This window comes from Aphis gossypii, chromosome 2 (assembly GCF_020184175.1).
Source record: "Aphis gossypii isolate Hap1 chromosome 2, ASM2018417v2, whole genome shotgun sequence".
Lineage (NCBI taxonomy): Eukaryota > Metazoa > Arthropoda > Insecta > Hemiptera > Aphididae > Aphis > Aphis gossypii.
The window spans coordinates 34330144-34355137 of record NC_065531.1 but is presented as its reverse complement, the minus strand read 5'-3'; the positions used below and the strand labels follow the sequence as shown (position 1 = coordinate 34355137).

Genomic DNA, 24994 nt, shown 5'->3' with positions numbered 1-24994 from the left:
CATAAAAAAATATATCTTTGTTAACTGATTTTTTTTTTGTACTTATAATTTTTCATGTTTCATTACATGCATGTGTATCTTTTATTTTTTATTAAATAAAATTTAAAATATTTTTGTAATATTGTGTGAATGTTTAAAAAAAAAATAAAACATTCTCTAATTTAATTTTCCTTAAATACTATCTAAAATTACATGATTTAATTTTTTTTAATAATACCTAGGTATGTGTTTTATAACATTTTCGTTTAAATTTTAATTTTTCAGATTATCCTCGGAATTCTCTTATCCGTGAATGCAAAGCCACCCTATTCCACGCATAATCAATAGTACACTGTATACATAATACAAAATAGTAACAGTTGTATCGAACGCGCCATATAGATCGATCATCAGAGTTTATATCGTGCGTAAAAATAAATAATAATAATGAGGTTAAAGCAGCTGTTGGTTGTTACACGGAACTGTCAATAGTTTTTATACATTTTATATATTAGATATAATAGTTATAAATTCTATACTCACTATTAAAATATATGGGGATTGTCATTAAAGTTGACCTATAAGACCTAATCAAAATTGAACTTGTGCGAATGTAATCGGGTGATCATAAGTAAATATTTTAAGTTTAGGTATATGGATTTATAAGCGTCTACATGTATAACAGCAGAATTGTATGTTAAAAAAAAAACATAGTGGGAAAATTCTACATTCGTACGTTTTTGGTCCATAAATATTTTATTGGTATGTACACGAAATATGAATCCGGATATCCGAAACCTCATTATAATCGTATAGTTGGATTATCTTATACTGAACTGATTATTTTTTAATCTTGTTATATTGTTGAAAGTGTATTCATAAATTCTCTATAATTTTGTTCGCAATTCCAACACTCTGCAAACAGTAACAAAAATAATATTCATAATTTAATTAAATAAAAAAATGTTAATATTTTTTATTCTCTATTGACAATTAATTAGAATAATACTAAAATAAAATGTATAAAAAATAAATTAATCTTAAATTGGTTAAAAAAGCATACATTTATAATATATATAATATTGATAACATTTTATATAGATATTTTATATAGGTATAACCTATTTGGTTATGATTATGATTATTATGGAAGCTCTATCTATAGAACCGTTTTATAATGATCAAATCATCATCATCAATACTAAATAAAAGTTTATTTTTTTTTTTGTATTTACTATTACTGTAAGTACCTACCTATATTTATAACGTTAACTACTAAGGATTTACATTAATGCATTACATTAAATTAAAATAGTAATTAATCATGTTTATTTAAATTGTTGTATTATAATTATTTATACTTACATGACATTGAACTATGGCATTTCGAATTACGTTGTTTACACAACTACTCGACAAGTGCATTTTTTCGTTTTACACTTCGTCTTACAGTGACATCTTTGAATGTTTTAACACACGACTTTAATATAACGATGTCGATCCGATACACACTGTGAAAGGCTGACAAAAATCAAAAATGTCTACAATAATTACAATAAAGTAGTAAACCCCACAAAGCTTGTTTTTAAACGTAACCAATGATTGTAGTTAGACACAGGACTATCACCTATAGCAGATATTATAGATATCTTCGTTAGGTTAGTTTTATCTACTGCGACTGTAACGCTATCTAATACCATTCATAGACCATTATACTTAACAGCATTTTCCATTGTGTATAGAAATTATCGATAATCAAACCCAAACAAATAATGAACTTCGATAATATTACTAGTTTGTTAGGTAACTATTGTTATTTACTAGAAAATAACGTTATTTTTATGTACAACGTCATATACTATAACACATATATTTTATGTTATAAACAGTAGTCGTAGTGGTCGACAAGCCTTCAAGCAATGCTATGTGTGTTACTGACCCGATATTAATTTTAAATTAACCTGCAGTACATTTAACGAATATTGTTAAACCTCGATAATTTTAATAAATAGTTCATCCGAGTTTTCTATACGTTTAGATGATTATTATATATGAAACGCAAAACAATAATAATTATAAACCGTTTCGTGTAATACACCAATATACATAGTGTATTATATTATTTGATATAATATTACTCGTGTCATTCAACGGTTATTGTTTCAATTTCGCCCGGGCTTTGGCACCGCCGCAGCCGCGCGTGTGGGGTTGTCAAGACGGAGGGGGGGGGAGACGGCAGTCGTATGTAGTTGTACTGCGGGGTCGTGACGAGGGTAACTCACGTAATAGCTTTATTATTACTAACTGTTACGACTACTACGACGACGACTACGGCGACGGCGATGAGACGAGCCCGCCCCTCCGGGCGTAAAACCGCAATAATTTCGTTGTTGTTATAATCGCGCCGTGAGAACGACCCACAACCTGTCGCGCGCGCGACTCACACGAACGCGGAGTGTCGCGGCGCCCGAGTGGGGTGCAGCAGAGCGCGGACCTGCAGGTAAATCGGCGAGCGGGGCTGCGGTCGGGGTGGCGAGGTGAGCCGCCGAGACGGCGATGACGGCGGCGACGACGACGACGACGACGACTGTGTTTGCTCGTGTGCGACCGAAAGACGCGTATAATAGTAAGTTATAGACGCTGCAGAACACCGTATTATTCACACGCACACACACACACACATTATGTATAATGTGTACACGACGAGTGGGTGCTAATGGTTGGCGAGGGGCGGAGGATTTGGGTGAATAAACCGTGACAAAATATACTCGAGAGGAGACGAGTTTGTCGTCGCCGCGGTGCGGGCGCGGGCGGAGGTTTAAAAGTTCTCGTTTAAAATCGACTTAAACGCGCAAAGTTCACGGCGCGGCTTTATTGTTTATCTCCGCCACACCGTCGTTAATGCCGGAACGCGGATTTTGCCACCGCCGTCTCACACACCTTTTGTATCGCATCGCGTTCTCGGGCTCGTTCGCGCGTAACGTTCGAGTCGCGGAGACGACCCTCTTCTGGCGAAAACCGTCGTCGTTTTCGCACCTTGTCACGACTACGACGTCGGATTACGACTCCTTATATAGCCGGCACGAGGGGCGTGAGGACGGGGAGGACTTACTTACGTGTACATAACGTATCATTACGAGTGCAACGTTTTGACACAATGGCGTTATTGTGCTACACGATGTCCTGCTTAGGAGGTCGGGGTGCGCCGCGTATGTGCAACGGAAACGAAATCGTCAGAATCGCGTGATGCCGTTTTAATAAGCGCCTGACGATATTAAATTAACAATACTTAGTTATTTGTCGATTGACAATCAAAATACTTCCATATCGCAAATATTGATATATATTATATAATTTAGAAAAATTCAAAATTATTCATTTCATATTCATTTTTATTGCTTATCAATCTTCAGCTTTATTTTAAATTCTTAAATCCAAAATATGCATGTGGATTTGTTTATTGATAGCATTTATTGCAACCAACTGAAAGCATTTTGATGAATAACGGTGATAAGATAGGTAGTACACAGTTATATTCAACTATATCAATTATTATTATGTACTAAGAAAAAATCTATTTTTAAGTTCAACCAAATTAATAGCTTAGAGAAGTTTTTTATACTACTGATTATTTATTTTGAATTTTATTTTCAAAAGTCACGTTCGAATCTAAAGCTAAACTGTATTTGTTCCAAGTATAATATACTTGATATATATATATATATTGATCAGATAACTCCTATATATTATATAGGAGTCATCTGATCAATTTGCTTGTATTATTGCTCTTTATCTTTTACTTGTCATAAAAACATACATTATAGAAAAAACTAAAGTTTTTACTAAGTTCAATATAGGCGTATACTCGTAGCATACTAGTGTGTGAATATAGTTTAAGACACAAATATTTTGCCAACCTAAATAAAATATAAAATGTATACTGCATAGTTATTATTGTTAAGCTTATGTACCTATTATTGATTCTTTTATGAGAAATAGTTGATGAGATAAGCATTATTCTGATAATCAGAAATATTTCATTCGTCAATTTGATTTAGTTCTGTGTTTTGCGTAAACTCGCTTGTGCTTTACTTTCTTAGATTGAGCTTCTAATTATGGGTAGATGAAGCCTTATATTATCTTCTAAAACTTAGAATGATGTAAATTAAAAAAAAAAAATTAAAGTGATATGCTTGTCGTTTGGTTTTTGATAAATTGAATTTATTTTACGATAATAAATTGAATAGTTGGTTTTGTGATTGATTGAAGTTACAAATAATAAAATTTAAAGTAGGTATGTAATTTGATTCTTAGATTAGTAGAAAAAGAAAACAGTAGATTAGGTTAGGTTAGGTTAGGTTAGATTTACGTTCACGTAATACCCTGCAGGTTCCATATACCTAGCGTACCGATACAAACCATAGTTTTGATATGAATGGTAGGTATACTAATTACATTTTTTTAGTTTAAAATAAAATCTTAAATACGGTTTTTTGATTATTGTTAGTAATATAAGTATATATTTTGTTGCAATAACTATGATAATTATAATATCGCATATTAAAATAAACAATAATAATATAATAATTAAGTAAATAACTGTCAAAGTGCCTCCTGAGTATAATTAGAGATTATTTATTATAAATAACAATAATTATTATTTGTTATACATTTTTCTGAAATTCTAAAATAATATAATTTCTAATTCTCTTTTGGTTGTTTAGTTGATTGTTCATACCAAAAATTGAATAACATTTAAATATTTTATTTTATTATAATTTTCAATACAAGTATTTCCGAAAATAGGTGAATAAATTAATTGTATGTAAAAAATATCACTGCTGTTATACTTATATATCATATAAATAATATGTAATATTATTTTGATGTAACAGTGTACATATAAAAACTGATGGCAAGCCACAATACGGTCAGCCGAATCGTTTGCTACGTATACTGTGCTCGATTTCGAAAGTTAGGTTTCGCTTAAAAGACGGATAAAAGCAAAACAGTCGGCGAAGGGGTGGATGGTTGCACGATATCCTTATATTAAACAGTTACTAAAAAGTGACAAAATTAATTTCGCTCGAACGCCAAGCGAATAAAGCTCTTTACCGGGAGCAGCGAAAATATATATAAAATATATTTATTGTATAATATTATATACGTCGCCGCATATAATGTGTACAAACTCTTCTTCTTCGCCTTCGGTCCGCAGTGTGTGTGTGTGTGTGTGTGTGTGTGTGTGTGTGTGTGTGTGTGTATGTATTTATATATATATATATAAAGTGAGTATAGCGGCAGAAAGCTCGCAAATAATAATAATAATAATAATAATATAAAGCGCGCGAGAAAGCTATAATTCAACCGGCAGCCAACATTAAGATTACTAATCTTTAATCCTCGGGCACCACCCTCCGTGCCACGCGGTACCGCATCTCCTTCGTCCTCGCGTCCTCCTCCGCGCGCTACACCTATACAATATTATATATACGCGACGCGCGGACCACCCGCCCGCCCGCCAACCAGCCGCCACTGTACGGCGGCCGGTGGCGGAGCACCTCCCCAAAGTTAAGATTTACGGGCCCGAAGGCATTATACGAGTCTCGGAATCTTCCACGGCGAATTATTATGATATAACGCTAAGAAATCGTTATTATATGGTAACGGGCTTATCTCGGGTACACGCACAGCCTCGGCGGCCCACCCGCACCGCCCGGACGAGCGCGTCTTCATCGCCGCCGCCGCCGCCGCACCCGTTACGTATAGTGCCGGTACGTCGACGACGACGACGACGACAACAGCGGCGGCGGTAGTGTATATATATAATATAGTAATAGTTGTACGCGACTAGTAAGTAAGTATAACGGTGTGTGTAAATAATATATATATATATGTTTGTGTGAGTGTATTTTTTCCATTGCCTCCTATCCTTTGCGCGGCGGCCGACGCACACAGACACCCGCGCGTAAAACATAAAATATTACCTACCCTTCGGCCCGGTCTCGTATCAATCCTATTATATATATCACAATATTATACATATATACATACATATATATATATATATATATATAAACGGAGATTTAGATAACCCTTTTTTCGCTCTACGGCTAAATTGTCGACGTCTTCGTGCACCTCCATCACTATATTGTATTACATTATTGTATAAATGTTATTTTTTCTCACCGTTCATTCGGTTGGAGCTTCTAAGGATATCGTTACCATTAGTCGGGTAGGTAAGTGTGCTATTTCATTTTATTTCTAATTCGTATTTCGTCAACGTGTCAAACACGTTCTGCTTAACTAATTTTGATGTTTGATTGTTATTATTGCTTACGCTCGCTTGGGTTTCACGTCACACGTGTTAGAGGATATTATGAAGAGGGGGTTTTTTTTTAGTCCATGAGCCACAGCCGTCGCGGATAAAATAAGTATGCCGATGTTTTTAGTCTGTTGGTTACGTTTTTATAGTCTCTAGTGATAATATTGTCGTCGATCGAATAGTTTTTGTGGATTATTTCCGTCGACTAAGCTTTTGGTTTATTCTTTTAATGTTATGGGTTATCATATACTAATTCAAATTGATAGATTGTAGAGATTTAAATTTTTATATCATTATAAAATAACTACATAATATAATATATTAAAGTTATTTTTAGATTTTTTTTTTGTGTAGATCTCTTTAGATACCTACAAACTTATAACTTTACCTGTCTTTTGGTTGCGTTGAACATTTATTCGACCTAAAATCTTTATAACATGATTTTTTTGTAGTACCTTGAGTTTGTTATATTTTTTTAACTTAAGATTCCTAGGACTGAAGAGATTTTTTTATGCATTTTAACTATTAGTTATAAATACTAATTACTAAAAGCAAAATATTTTAAGTTTCAAATTTAGAATTTTTACACAATAGCTTAAGCTGTAATATAGAGAAAATGTTATTAATTTTTTTAAATTTTAAAATTTGTGTGTTTTGTGGTTACAGCTTTAAAATCCTTTATTATTATTACACAAAAGCAGGTATACATGTATAATATTATATACAACGTATTAAATTATTATTATACTTGCATTAACACTGAAACACAGCAGGGTTCCTCGCTCATTATATTCGTATACGTGCTACACAATGTTAAACGGTTAGACAGAGGTGTAATAATTAGAGCAAGGTCTTGGAAATGGGACATTTTTCCTATCTAGCATATTATTACAGTTGACCTAAAGATTAAACATTATACATTTAATTATATTATTTTATTCGCAGTAAAAAACTAATTCAATTTTTTTTTTTTACAAACGTCGTTTAAAACAATAAGTGGTAATTACTTAATTCGTATTAATTAACATTAATTTTTTAATCGAATGTTATTATTGAAAATCTAATTTGAGCATATTGATTAAATTAATAAATTAATATGTGTAATATTTAACGGCATAATAATAATAAAATATTAATTAAAATAACCGTAATAATTATAATAATCAAACAATTTTAATACCCTCACCGCTATTATAGCGTATTAACACGATACAATTTTTGAGATAGAATAATAAAAAAAAAGGGTCCTGGCAGCGGTGGGATTCGAACCCACGCCTCCGAGGAGACTGGTGCCTTAAACCAGCGCCTTAGACCGCTCGGCCACGCTACCACCGTGAAATGCAGTTGCTAAAATAGACCTATTTTTGACGGAAAAACCTTTTAAAAGAAGTTATGAATCAAGTTCCTTTATTTATTTAATTAATTAATTAATTAAAAGTCTTCAAAAGATACCAATTTTTAAAATTCGTATCTCATATTCAAGAAACGTCATCCGATTATTAATAGTTCTTAATACTAATTAACATTATTTTCAAGAATTTTCAATACCTATATGGCTGGCTGTATAATAAGTAAAATAGGTGTGTTTAACGTATGTAGATTTTAACAACTGGCAATAACAGTTATAATATTCAATAGAAAAGTAAATATTAATGGTATGACTATTTTTAAAAACTGAAGTTTATACTCTATAATATAACTAGTCTATACTATATACTAGGGACGGCCAAACAGTCGATCACGATCGACCGGTCAATCGCGAACAATTTCAAAGTCACTCATGTTAGAATTTATTTTTAGGGCAACGCGCCCTATATGTTTCTTAATAATTATAGTTTTTCAATTATAAAAAAAAAAATTATAAATAAGTCGATCCTCAAAGGTGAAGTAAATGTTTAGTAGATTGTAACCAAAAAAAGTTTGGCCACCCCTGCTATATACTATAGACTCAATAGTATGGACTAATAATAGGTACCTGCCAGTAAATAAATCGTGGGAAACAAAAGGTAGGTAAAAAACTTAAGGAAACCCCTCACAGAAATAATTCAATCAATAGGTTGAACAACCTTTAAGTAATTTATGTTTTAATGAATGATTTCAAATGGAATTACCTATATTCATGACAATGTACAAATTGTCCATACATTTTTAATATATATTTTTATTATTATTTAAGCGACTTTACAGTACCTACTAAACGTTTAATCAGAATTTGTAAAAATGTGGAACTATGATTATAACCTACCCAACATAGACATTACTTACTTAAGCAGAAGCTCACTCAGAAATGTTGATAAATCAAAGGGATGAAATAATTTTTTACCTATTAATATTATTCTTTGTTATTATAACTTATAAAATAAGTCTAATGCATTATGCATCTGTAACTTAGAAGCCCATCTCATAAATCGTATAATAATAATATGTAGGTAACTACAGGATAATAATAAATTATAAAATTGATAGTTCTGCCTACCAACTTTGCTATCAATTACAAAATTATTGTTCCTGACATTCCAAATAAAAAACCTGATTCAATAAATTTACCTAGATTTACCAATATCTAATAGAGTACGTTTCAACCGATTACGCGTGTGTAGTCGCTTCTACCCGATCACACTTAAAAACTTCTCCCTTGCAGCATGCTTTTCTTTACTGGAATCCTCTACGACTTCTCCCATTTACTCATTATCTATCACTATTTAGGTACATATCAAACGTATAATTTTACGTAACTACCTGAATTTTCTTAGCATGCCCCCTACTTGATCTCTTTACTTAAAATTAAATCTTTAGTGGTAAAGATAATTGATTTCGAGTTGGATGCTGGCTTTGTTAATTAATATTGTATTTGTGTTTGTGTTTTTGTTCTTATATATTATTGTAATTATTTTGTATTACTAAGATGTTTGTCGAGTTGTCTAGTCACTAACTAAAAGCTAATCTAATAAAAAAATATTAAACTATTAAATATAAATATTAATTTCAAAAAGAATCAATATGAATACGTCTGATGTATATTTTTTTATTTTATTACAAAATATAAATAAATTATATACAAAACAAAAATGTGGCAAGTGCATCTTTTATTCAAAAACTTTAACGAGGACTTCATTGGGTTGTAGTGGGTGAATCTCCCACTTACAGATACCTTATAACCTAGCCTAACCTGTTGGAGGTTATTTTATTTTTTAGAGGTCATACGATTTTGTTAAAAATGATTCTTATGTTTTAAAAATAAAAAAAGTACTCTCGCTTTATCAGATCTTGAGACATTTAAATGTTTTAAATTAAAAATCTATGTAGGTATAAAACCAAACCTAAACTTGATATCACGAAAAAAAATTCATTTCGACTCGTTAATCCGGCCGTATGATAATCCGGTACTTCAAGTAATCCGGCTATATTTAATTTTTAATTTTAAATTTATGAAAAATAAGTTTTAAAAGTATCATTTCAAATGTAACGTGATAATTTGTTTAGTCCTTTACCATCAAAAGATTAATTTCACACAGTCATAAAATAGTATGTACCATTTCTATGTTATAATAAAATTAATTAATTTTTTTCAATAAGTAAAAACTAAAAATGCGTTTATATGAAGCTTCATTAATGGCTTTTTCATTAACCTAGATGCAGCTCTTTGGTCTTTTTTGATTATCTACGTATGAAAAACCATAATAACATACTCAAATACAGTAAACTTTCAATAATCCACAGATATCAGACTTTTCTTTAGGTAACTTTAAATTATAATTATTAAAAAACCATCTATAATAAATGCAATTTTAATCAAATATGGAACATATATAAATATCGAAAAATTAAATCAGGAAGAATATTTGATTTAAAATAGTTTAAAATAACAAAAATCGTTTAAATATAAATCATTATTATACATTTGAATGTCTAATAAAGTTAAATAAATATTTGGACTTTATTCGCTCAAAAAACGGTACGTGGTTTTTCGCTAAAAATGTTTAAATTCCAATAAAAAAAAAAAAAAAACTCTCTTAAATATATAGATATGAATAAACAAGAATACGAGTTGATATTTGAAACGATTCAAGTCATTACAATTATTTATGTAGTTAATAAAAATAATAAAACTAATTTATTTAGATCTTGTCTTCAGTAAGTATAATAATTAAAAGCAATAACAAAATCATTTTTTTTTATCCGTAAATCACATCACCTTTAAACTATTCTCGTGTCAGGGTCCAGTCCGCTATTTTATTATAATACATACCTACGTTTAAAGTAGTGTAGGTACCAAAACACGTCATGTTATTATTACGTGTATAAAAATATATACTGTATACCATACAGTATTCTGTATATTTACACTATTTCATATTATCTCCTCGTTCAATATAATATAAGAAAGGCTAGTCGAGCGTACTTATTGTATTTATACAAAAAATATATCGTACTAAGACATAACACCGAGGCCAATCAGGAACAGGAGCTTTGGGATGATAACGATTTATCGTTGATTATATTCTTTGGCCGCATTTACGTGTCATGCGAAAACTATAGGTAGAGGCGACGGAAAATTCGACGCCTGCACGTCGGTGATGCCGGGAAAGGCGAAGACCTAGCCTATTATATATATATATACTATTATATTTGGTCGAGTACGTGATGGCTTTAATTTCCGTCTCCCAAAGTATAGTAATTAACTTTTCGCCGTTCGGCGCGAGGTGGAGGGAGAAAAAATATAACCGCCGCGGGCACACCTCGGCGGCACCGCTATGGAACCGCGTCCGGAGCGGCATGGCCTTCGATAATCCGCAATAAGACATAAATAAAGGTGACTTACCTACGGAAACTTGGTCGTGTGCGGGCCGCGTAGTCGCGCGCGGCGGGCTTAAAACCACCCTGGGCTTTATTTATAGGCGAAACTCCTTGGCGGCCGCCGCCGCGTTGCCGGTGCTATCAAAAATGATTGTTTATGTCACGGCTTCCTCGCCGGCGTGCACGGCGGAGTGGCGGCAAGTTGGCTAAGAATTAACTTGCCATTTATCTAACCGGCAAAGCCCCAGACCCCGTCCCTCCCCCTCCCGCCGCATATATTTCTCCTCGCCCCCGTGGCCCCGGCGCGCACGACGCGATATTATACGATATGATTTACTGCCACGGTTTACTCAGTCGCTAATTTAAAGCTTTCGCGCCCGACAACGACTATATATATATATATACATCTATATGTATGTGGGTGTGTGGGTGTGGGTGTGTGCGTGTGTGCGTGTAAGTATGCGAATGCGTGCGCGTGCGGGTGTACGGACGTCTGTGGAAGACGCGGCGGAGAAAGGGGTTAGAGAGATGGCCTCCTTGGTAGCGGCTGTGGCCTTTGAGTTTGCCCACGCGCGTCTTCCAAAATGTTATATTATAACAAGACGGGGCATATATACAGCGACGCGAACGCGTTGTAATAACACGCAATACGCATTATTACTCAAGCGATATTATTATATAGAGTGGATAGTTGTTTGTAAAATCGCTGCTGTTTTTTGCGCCCAAGTAACAAGAATGACCGAGTAAAAAAAAAAATGCTTTACTGCCTTAAAAAACATAAAAATGGCTTAAAAACTATACGATTAATGCGTCGATCGATACGTCCATGTCAATTGGATCTTGTTAATCAGATTTACTCTGTATAATTTATAAATATATAATAGGTATTCGATAAACGTGTATGATCTGTGTACGAGTATAAAAAGTAAAATAATAACTAGAAATTAGATGTTTATTTTTATTTATTAGTAAAGTTCGGATTTTAAAGCATGATAATCAAGGTCGGTCACACGACTGTTGGTAAAAAAGCAAAAAAGAAGTATATTTATTTTTTTATATAGCAAAAAAAAAACATGATTAAAAATTAACATTAACTAGTTATAAAAAAGGATAAAAAAATTTGAAAAACTAAAAAAAGAATTAATTACCATGTATTTCTCTAGATTTGCATTAGTGATTAGTGAAACTGGCTCTATATATTCTCTGACGGAATATTTCTATACAATATAGAAAACGACTCTCTAGATTCAAATTACAACACGCTAAATCTAAAATTTTAAAAATGTCGATATCGATGTCAAAGGTATACTGACCGTATAGTTAGTGCTCGCTACAATATTATGTATGTACATCGATAATCTATATGTTTAATACATATTTTAATAAACAAGCTGATAACGAAAACAATAATAATCCAATACTTAAAACGCATTCTGGGCTTTTACGTTTTTTATTAATTCAATTTCTTATTACTACTATAGTAGTATAATAAACAAATAAAAATTCTACTGCTGAAATAATTGAAAAAAGCATTTACATAAAAAAGCCAAAACAGCATAAATAGATTGGTTTATTTGGAATCTCAATAACGTGAAACGAATTTATATATATAAATTAGATATCTATCTCATGTATAAAAAAATAAGCATATGCTTTAAAATCCGAGTCCTTTTCATTAGTGATAGACTAATAATTAATAACTAATAACACAACAAATACCCATCGATAATAATAATAATAATAAAATATTTGAATATATTTTCTTTAAAATCTAAAATTTAAGAAAAATACCCCATATTCTATCTATAATAAATGACAATAAATGACCTAAAAGCATAAAAAAATAACACTAAAAATCAAAAATGCATTTATTGATAAAAATGCCTAAAAATGCGAAATAAAACAGTATATTATAAAATGAATAGCCATTATAAGCCAAGATAGCATTTTATAGGATCAAAGGAAAGAAAATGCAAAATTCGTCAACATCTTATCTCTACTTATTACAATCAGTAGGTACCTAATGAGGGTCTTATACATTAATAGTACATTAATATAATAATAATAATATTATGCTGCATGCATGCAATATTTCAACGTGATCTGGTTAGCGAATAAAATAGTGAACATGAAATCTCGAGTGCATAATCTCAGAAGCCATTTCCAGAGAAACATACTTATCGCCTACACCCTACACCATAATACTATGCAATTATTCATAATGTCTGTTATCTGGAATCTGAATGCAATTCACCTATATAGTATATAATAATAATAATATAATTAAAACCAACTTACAAAAAAGCAGGGCCAGATAGTGATGTTATTTAAGTATCTTCCCATACTGTCTATACAAAGTAATTTGTTTAACGAACGTAAAAAAAAAACATTAACGTTTGCGATATTTCTTATAAATAATTTTAATTCATTAAAAACAAATTTTTTAATAAATTTTTACTCTTTTGAAATATGAAATACATTTTTAATTTCATATTCCGAAACAGAACAGTATATGGAATATTTTGAACTATTAAATTCAAATTTTTATATAAATATTAATTGTTACTAATTATTTAAGGATTTAAAATTTAGTAGAGTTAAGTGGTCCACCATTTATCGGAGTTCTCTAGAACCACTCCACTTTAAATACTATACGTCATCTTACATCAAAATTATTATTAACTAATCAACCAAAATTTAAATCACATAATATTATATTGAAGTACACTAAAAAACATTCTGCTTTAGAATAAAGAATAAAAATACATGTTGTTATTAAACAGTAAATAATTTAAAAAATAATGAAGATAAAAATATTTATATTAGAAAAACGTTGTTTTTTAAAACTTATATAGTATGATAAGTGTTTTACATTAAAATTGTTCATATAGATCTTAGTAGAATTTAGGTACTAAGTGCATATTACCTAAGTATTATTATAAAAATAAATTTAATAACATAATTATTTAGTTAAATAATAAACATAAATATTATGTTGCATTTATTATTCAAAATTATACAACACACGTCATAAGATTTAATCGATGTTTTAATTTTAAAGTGAGTTATAATAATTATGCATGGTAGAAGTTATGCTATGACGTTGTGTTGTGTTATTAGTCATCATATTATTTAAAATTTTAAGATTAAAATATCAATACAATAATACAAACGTAAAAAGTTCTTTAAACAATATTCTAACTTTAAGTTTGATAATTAACTAATTCACTGTAATATTAAATTAAACAAAATTAAGTGTGTTTTACTGAACTTAAATTTACAATGTTATACACTAAATGTATTATTATAAATTTCATAAGATAGAAATAAAACGATAAGTTCAACTTTATAAAATTGAACTACAGTTGTCAAAGTAAAAAAAAAAAACATGAAAATTAAAATGTTATTATTTATATTTTATTCATATGTGACATTATTAGTGTTATTGCAATAATTTAATTTAAGTTAAATACTACACATTAAACAAATTAATAATTATCATAAATCATAATACATCAAAGATTAGTCTGATAGAACGTATAAGCTCAGTATCGTTTTTCGTATGCCATAAATTTATCATTGAATTTAAATAAAGCTTTAGATAAACAAAACATTTTGATCTTTTACACTTGCACTTATGGTTTCTTGGCTATGAATAGACTAGGAATACAATTATGACTTATGTATAATTCTTTTTGCGGCAAATCGTTTTTTTTTTCTAAATAACTTGATAGTTATACAATAATTAAAACTAACGGACTATTGGCATAAGTCTATTTGTAATATAATTCAAACAAGTATTTAAATTTTATATTTAAGGTTTAAAATTTAATTATTTTCAAAACTTATTAAAATCGCTTATATCAAACCATACCTATTATCATTTAGAAATGTGGCGTCCTCTTAAATCATTGATTTAATAAAATAAATTATAGTCCTTATTACATATCCCGGTCATATATTTAGCAACTTAGGTAAAATTCATTAGCAAGAACTTAGTCGTAATCTTTTAAGTGAGATACAAAGTAAAGTTACATATTGGGAAATAACTATCAAACGAAGGATCAATATTAACCCATTAAATTCGTAAACTTTACAGTATAAAACATTTAGGATTACGAATTTGATCGTTTACATAATAGTTGATCATATATCTACAGGCTATAATAAGGGTGTTACTGAGAAACGAATGAATCCATTCAGGAGGTATTTATACCTTACACTTCCGCTATCAAAATGTTTAAACATAAGACCTTGACGTATTTTGACAACGAGTATGTTTATAACACTACATATTATGTTAAATTTTGTTTAGAAGACAAATAATTATTTATTCAATACCGTAACAAATTATAAAGATGCGAGTTTTTCAACATCTAATAACAAGTTATAGTCACTTATATCACAAACAATATAAAATTTTATGTATTATAATATGTCTTCTATTTAGTTTTGGTAAAGTTTTATTATTTAAGTACTTTCAAATGTTAATAAGATGTATTATTTAAGTAGTTCTTATTGTATATTTGTGTTATTGTTTTAAATCTTTACCATATTTTATTACCATAATATTTTAGTTGAGTTATACTTATTATTATATTTATTGCGTTTCCTTTTCCGTAAACTCATACTATGATAGTAGAATGTTGATTGAAAAAAATAGACATGTTAAGTTAATACACGGGTATGAATACAGGATGTTTCACCTATTGAACTATATGTTTACATTATTATGTATCTGACTTCACAAAGTATTGTTTTATTAAATATGGTTTTATAAATTCATTTCTGTATTAGTTAGCTATAATGATAATAGTTAATAGTATAAACAACTGTTCTTTTAGTTTAATTCAACTATTGAGTCAAAAATATAATTAATATATTCGTTATTACAGCCAAAATATATATTTATATGTATTAAATAATACATAAATGTATAATTTGAGTTAAATTTTCGAAAAGGGTTTTATAATTATATTTAGATCATACAATCAACATAATATATTTTTATCTGTTTTAAAATACTATATTGTACTAAAATTAACATTAAATTTAAATTTAAATATAAAAAAAAAATAATTTGTATTTATATAACTGCTCCTTCTTAATCACGAACAGGCAACTTAATGTACAGATGTGTACTGTAACTTACAATACTATAATATTAATATCATCAACCTTTATACTTGTCTTATTACGAATATTGGACATTAAAGTAAAAATAACGATAAGATATAATATAATTGATAAGCAAATATTATTTATTATACTTCTAAGGCCTATAATAATATTATGTTATGGCAAAAATATTATAAGATTTAAAACTTATGTTAATTGCATCTTTTTATCGTCACACATCACAATATTACACTGTAATATATGAAAAATAAATCATGTTTTTAGTTATAACTTAAGCTCAAATCAGGATTTGAATAAAATAGTTTTACAATTATTATTTTAATAACTTAAATGCAAATATTATAATAACTTGTCTAACTTAATATTTCTGAAGTTCAATAATATAATATTATTTATTTATTGTACGATTCTTGATTTGGTTAGAACGATACACTGATTTAGATAGTTAAGCTTTGTTGTTCTTTAAAACTATGTCCAAATCATTGGAATATTATGTTTAATGACTATTCTCTGAAATAGGTTCTCTTCATTTATTGTAATGTACCTGCTAATATTATTTTCATGTCAATATATTTTTAAAATTATCGGTTATTTTGGTTTCTAAAATTTCTCGAAGACTGGTGTAGATTTTATAATGCATTTTTATTTTAGTAGCATTAAAAAAATGCGTTTAATTCATGATTACTTTTCACTCGCAAAATATTCATGGAGAAACAATAGGTAACGCCATCTAGCTATGTATTCTAGTCGACTCGATTCTCGGCAATCACTAAACACAAAACAATCTGTAAATCACTACTTTTTTTAAATATCAATAATAATATAAAAATACAACTAACTATAATCTATTCTGATCAACGCTCAGTCAACATTTTAAAATCATACAAAAAAAAATAAATAAATAAATAACTGGGACAATATTTTAAAATGTAATCCAATTTTATATTGGTATTTCTAATAATTATTTGTAATATCATTTCAAACCTTAGGCATTGATATTTTTATTTTTATTTTTTTTTTTAGTTAAGTAACAGAAAAATAAAAATAAATGTTATGAATATTCAAGGAGTGTTTTATTTAATTTTTTTAAACGAATTTTATAAAAATGTGATAAAATTCGATATTTGTCGATATATTATAGGACTTCTTAAATTACATTTATTTATACCCAATTTTCCACCAGAAAAAATCATAAGATTGCTTTTTATATTGTTCCTACCTTAAAAAATTATCTTAAGTATTTAAAAAATGCAATGTACAATGTAATACATATCCTACAATATTCAATGTATTATCCTGATCGAGGTAAAAAAAAATATTGGTAACTATATAATTTAATATTTAATATATTACTATGTAGTTCAGACGTTCAAGTTTACTCTACGCTCAATGGATAATAATAATAATTTTTATGTGACTACCCGTTTATAAAATGTGGATAGATAGCTCAGATAAATCACGATAGGTTTAAGTTAGACTAGGCCTAGATAAGCGTACTTGTATCATGGTTTTTAAAATAGAATAATACGTTATTTTTATTCATTTATACATACATACGATGTATATATTATTTATATAATAAATAATACATAAAAAATTTAAAAAATAATCGATAAGCTATAAGTACACCTAACCTATCGTAACCGCAGTCAGAAGAATCTGCAGAGGAACCACTGCAGAGAACGTTGTATTGGTACCATAATACTGTTTTGTAATTTACTATTATAATACTATTTCGGCGTCGTTAACCGCACATTTTACGGATCAATCGAAAATGGTATGCAATTAATTTAAACGATATATTTAAGAAATATTTAGGTGCTTATACCTACCGAATATCGATTATTGCCTCGCCATCGATGTTTTACAACACATAATAATATTATAGCTAGCACAGGTAGATAATATAATAATAATATGTACCCGTATAATGTTGTTATAATCTCATTTCAGTAATCAGTAGTAAATTACACGTTTCTTCAATCGTATTCTTGACGTCAAAATATGTAGCTAACCACGGCCACTGATACCTTCGATATTATATAAGTATTTCTACGTCTTGTTATTCTTGACTAATATGCCTAACTGTCAGTTAAAGGAATTAGCGCTCGCGGTAATGCTATACCTAAGGTTTTCTAAGTTGTTATAACGACATTCGTCCTCTCTCTCTCTCTCTAAACGTATAGGTACGTAATAATATTATAATTCTAATTGCACACATCGCAATAATTTTATTGTATGTAACTGATATTGATATAAGTAGGTTAAGCAAGCCGTGTTTGGAAATTATTTTAAATTGATCGAAATATTATGATGGAAGCTCGACCTGTCATACGCGATTTTTCGTTTGCTTGTGATATAATTTTTCGAACGATTTAAACATAAAAAAACCGATACTCAGCACAAAAAATTATTATAGAGGATGAGTATAGGTATGAGGCTACAACCTAGCCACGTTCGCAGGTCTATGCAGTTGGACACAAGTCGAATATACCCGATAGAAAAATAAAACTTAGTTCTGCCTAATTTCATGTTATCAGCGGTATTTTTGATCAACATTAATACTATTAAACAATTTTATACGCATCAACGTACCTACGTGTTTTGAAATAAACCATTCCTGTATTAATTCATCGGGATATTTAGACCGTTTGAAGCAACGGAGAGAATACCTGCCGGGAACGAATTTAAACAACACTAATTGTATAGTAACTAGCTGATAATATTAGTGTAGTATAATAGGTTACTACAATTATTAGTAAAATACAAATTCCCTGTATAGGCACGCTGTTGAATGTCTATACTCGTTAAGTTAATGTGTTGTGTTTTGTATTCGTTTTTAACGGACAATAATAGTGTCTAGATTTTTGTGAAGCGATGTTTAAAAAACAATAATTTCCAGCAAATGCACGGGATAACCGTTAACCATACAAGGTGAATATATGAAAGTGATTTCACTTTCACGCGTGGAAAAAATTGGTTGTAGTTAAATTGAAACAATACTAATTTCCATTTCTATTACCTATTGAATTTATCAGTTGACAAATAATAATTATACTTTAACCATTAATCTTAGATGAAAAATCCCCCACATATGATATTATATGATATTAGGTAATACAATATGGTTGTCAACTTTTTACAAACTATAAAAATTGCTATTGCTAGATATTATCCAAAATCCAAAAAAATGTAAAAGAAAATGTCGAAAATATTTATCTGTATAAATTAAAGATAATATATAGTATAAAATATGATATTATATAATATTAGAATAATATTATTGGAAACTTATGCATTTTAATAGATTATACGTAAAAACAAATTCAGACATATATATTCATATTTTTCAGATTAATAACTTTTCTACGTTGGTCCTGTAAAAAAAAAAAACAATGTTACCATATCATCTAATATTCTAATGAATTAAATAAATAACTCTTATAAGTATATTTTCTTAATTTAAAATTTTTTTGATAAGTTTAAATCATTCGAATTACTCATTGATCAGATCAAAAACTATGTCTATGTTCTTAATTAATTATATCTAGAATACGTACAACTAAACAATAACCAATGCATATAATATTTCATACTTTGATGAATAAAAATCCTGAATTCTAAGCTAACAAAGTATTAGGTACTACCTAAAAATTTAAAATCAGATTATTTTTTTCAATTTGTAGTTATAATTTGTTTTTCTCTAAAATACGTGTATGTTTAAGTATGACTATATATTAATGCAAATTATTTTTGTCCATTATGCCATTGTTATTTTTAAATTATTGTAACTTAATATCTACGTCATTATAAATAATGATATCTATATTTTATATTCTAATATTTATACGTTTAGAATTTTTATTATGCAATATAATAAAATATAGGTACATTTAATAATAACTAGGTACTCAAATATATTATCTTATATTTAAGTAAAATCATTATTAATTGCAAATAACTATTATATATACATATATATATATTTTTTAATAAATGCTAGTCATAATCTTAATGTTATTTAACTTTTTGATAGTAAAAAATATAAAATTAAATATCGATATAATATTATTTTCTTCAAACTTCGAATACGTTTAATAGAAATAATAAAATACATTTTAAAAGTAAACATCATCATTATACTTTTCCTTTGAATTCGTATGTATAATTAATTAATGTAGTTAGTATTTACTTTAAATTTTATAAAACTTAAGATGCTAAGTACATTTAAACAAACAAGCATTCCTGTGTCTATACTCAATTTAATATATTATTATTAATGAATTGTAATATTTATACTTATTGAAAAAGTTAATAACCTTAATTTTTTTTCCAATGTTGATATAATGATAACCTAACCTCAGTTTAATTTCAGAATGTTTTGAAACATTCCTTCAGCCAATAAATATAATATATTATGTGCCTATATTTTATAATAATAAATAATATTGTGTGATGGCATTTTATAATAAATCATAAATCATTTATAGGTACCTATAGTTTTTGACTGTATTGTACATTTTGTGCATTTTGCATAAAATATATCATATAGGTAATTTATATATATTTTGATGTAGGTAAGTGTATTATAAAACACTAAATAAACGTAATGGACTTATTTCATTATGATTGTTGATTGAATATTTTACAAAATCATAACTCACTTAAAATTAAAATACGTATTATACTTATTATTTTGAGAGTGAAATTTAGATTTATATACATTAAATTGGCTGTATTATTTCTACATAAATAGCTTTCCTTATTAGTTCTTATTAAATTAAGTTTTTAAGTTTCCAAAGAGTAATTTTATTCTTAAGCAAATAGTTATAGGTGAAATTATTCAAAATGTCAATTTGTTTAATTTGTTTAAATTTAATATACTGAATTACCTATTTGAAAATTAATACAAAATATAGTCGTGTGATGGCGTAAAGTTTTTCAAACTCTGAAGATACAACAGTAACTTCTTGAGTTGATCACGAGATATAATATGTTCAAGTAATGCGATTTTAAATTTGCGATGAAATCCAACAGAATACCAGATGTCTTTTCTACTGGTGCCATTTGGTTGATGTTAATATTATAATACCATTATATTATTTTCCGGCATTTCTGTTTAAACGAAAATATTTATCTTTTTTTTTCAAACGTGGGAATGCACATTTACATGGGTTCTATAGTGAATATGGTTTATAAAATATAATGCATTTCTTTCAGATATTTTTCGGTATCTATATTTTATTCTAAGCCACCATTTTAATGGTATAATTATTGATAATTTTATAATATAAATGATTGTGGCCCTAATTTATTTATCTCTTTTTGTCAAGGATATATCATGATAAAGGATAATTAATCACTAGAATAGATTTTATAATATACATTTGGTAGAGTATGTTTTAAAATATAACCAAAGTTTATGACATTTAAAATAAAATACAGTTGCAAAAAATAGCCTATGAACGTCAAATTATTATTATTATTATTTTTTATAAGGAAGGTATGAACGAATTTAAATATGTCTTAAGTATATGTCCAAATCACATATTTTAATTACTGAAGTACCGGCCTTGGGGTTATTAGGAATGTTGATGATTTAAAATATAAATTGTTTTTATTATTGTAGTTACAACATTAATAAGTTTGAACATAATGATAGAGGTAAAGTTTATTCAAGATATTTAATTGCTGAAAATGTTATGTATATGTAGACTTTATATGAATTTGAATAATTCATACCAATTTGTATACATTTTATAATTTCAATTTAATTATATTACAATGTTAAGTTCTGAAAGGAGTAAAGATATTTTATAACATACCTAAACAACATAATTAATGTATCCAATTCACTGTGTTTATTCTACGCCATTTATTCAGGCTAGGTGTATAATCTTGATAATTATTGTTCTATTTGAAAGCATTTGATGCAATATTATTGTTATTTTCGTGAAGTGTGAAAAAAACATTATAAATTATAATATAAAATATAATGATATAGGTACGTTTTTAAATATTACTCTGGTAGTCTGGTTCGCTATAGACTATGGGTAAACACAAATTATAAAATGCATTAATGAAATGCTTCTTGCTGTTAAAATAATAGTATATAGATTACCTGTGTACATTTTATATATTAAGCTAATACAGCCCATAGATACGTCCTATTATGTAAGCGTAGCAAACGTGTTATAATGATTGAACGGTACAGTAGATATCTAGAATAATTATAACAATATGTGATTTTTGTTTATTTACCCATTCATTTAAATGCATGACAACCGACGATTGATAACTACTTTTTTTCTGGCACTGTGTTTTTTTTGGTACCTATGTTATATTATTATGGACTATAACTTATAGTGTTTCAACAAGTAGTTATCCTATCTAGCTATTTAGTCCGCCTTGAAATATTTTACCATAGAAAATTAAACAAGAAGTCATAAGCCACAGCAGGTGTATCTGTTATTGTATTTCTTGTGGTATTATGATTTCAATATTAGTTCCATTAATCATTCCGATCATCTTGTTAGATTTTAAGGGTCATTATGATTTTAATACTCTCGGGACTCGGACCCGTCATATTGGCATTTTAACTGTATACTCGTTGTTATGAGTGATTTTACGAACAACATTATTCACGATGATCATTGTAATGATATGATCGCTGTATTTAATTTTGAGACAGATATTTCCATTTACAATGAACCTATATTATGTGTTATGCGTATTTATATATAATCATTTAATTTTAATAAATTATGTCTTATTGTAAAACGATTGAACTAAAAAACGACCTCATTAATCATTTCAAAGCGTCGTGAACCTATATAATACTTAATAGTTAAGACTAAGTACAATTTACAGAAATACAATAATTATGTAAAAAATTAAATTATCAATACATTATATATCAATTTTATATGTTAATATATCTCAAATATAATACGCAATAATGCAGTATATAATATTATTATAGTAACGCCGTTCGTGCCTGACTAATAATAACAAAAATGCATTCCGAGTGAACATTTATATAACAACACGATGTGGCTTATAGCATAATATCCATAGTGTAATCGCGGGGTTTAATTAAAAAAATTACAGTTTTTCGTTTTGTATTTTTTATGCACGTATTTATTTTAATAATCATATTTACAGCCCGGCTATATTATAATAATGCAATATGCGAAGGTATCGAACAATATAAACGTAAGAGCGTAATATAAGATATAATAACACTGAATAAAAGAGTATACGTGTATATTTATATAATATTATGGACTATAGTATTCATTATACCTACTTATATTTATATACACATGGACTTCACGCAGACAACAATAAACCGCAGAAGTAGTTGTGGCGCGCAACACACTTGTTTACGTCCGCGAAAAAGGATTGACTTACAGTCTCTCACGACAGGCACGTCATAGAAAGAACACGAAACCGCGCAAGACGTATTCATATTATATGGGTATAATATACCTAATAATAATTTGTAAGAAGTACCTTCATAACTACGCTACGTCACTGGGAAATTTCAAAATATCGTAGTATTATCTACCTTACACCTACAGTACACTTATATTCCTATATACCTACCTTTTTAGGTATATTTATGTACAGCAAAACATATGACGCACATGGACGTATGTCTACCTTGAACTACTGTTAAACATTTTTTTTATTTTTTATTTCCCAATTCATTTAATAGCACGCTTACATTTTTTTTTTTTTTAATATTTTCACGGCCACAAAAAAACTCATTCATCCACTACATCCTTATTAAAACGCATCAATTGAAACACCTCGTGACCTATAAGCAAAGTACATGCATACACATAAATCACAAACGCATAAACAACATAATATTATATTATTATTATATTGATGCTAATGATGATGAGGAATCGAAATTGAATTTTCTAAAAAATGAAAATGTGATAAAAATTGTATTTTATATTTATTTCAACAAAAACACGGACATAACGATAAAATACAAGAACAGTCAGAACAGATATTCTATAACTAACACTCTTGTAAGCCTAACATGTGTTGGGAGAATTTAATTCATGCATAACTATATAATATTGTGGACTAATCATGCATGCATGCATGCATGCGCTACAATAGTAAAAAACAAAAAGTATATATTATAAAATATTAGTACCTATCATTATTTTGTACTCTTCACATGTACAATATCAATTTAAAATAGTTAGGTACGCATAGTTTTAAAAAACAAACACAGGATTTAAAGTAGGGTTTGATTTTTGATGACTGCTACTATATTAGAAATCTCAAATCAATGTCTCTATTTTAAATGTACAACATTTTAAATCAGAAATCACTTCTATAAATGCCATCAATAATACAATATGCACTAAAATATCATTAAACCAGGAAATTTCAACTTAAATTAAAATATCTCTAAGTATTACAATATATATATATTTTATATTATGCAAAACAATATGCACTATAAAAACTTTTGATAGATCATTAATAGTCATGAAATTAATATTTTATAACCTATACAGCGATACATCTGATAAGCAAAATACACAAAATACATACTATGCAATAAAATTCGTGCCCTAATGATGATGATGACTATTATTATTTGTATGACATTGTGTACACACTATGCCCACTACGTATATACAACGTGTACAACAGACGGAAGAAATTCCTCAAGTGTTGGCCTCCTTCCCCCAATTCACCCCGACCGACAGATAGATGGATTAG

The 24994-nt window shown here is 28.5% G+C and overlaps 1 non-coding gene across 1 annotated transcript; it reads right to left on the bottom strand.

Annotated features, from left to right (window-relative positions):
* Window positions 1-7552: 7552 nt before the first annotated feature.
* Window positions 7553-7634, bottom strand: Trnal-aag (transfer RNA leucine (anticodon AAG)). The gene has a single exon. It is a non-coding gene; the product is annotated as a tRNA-Leu (tRNA).
* Between the last annotated feature and the right edge of the window lie 17360 nt (window positions 7635-24994).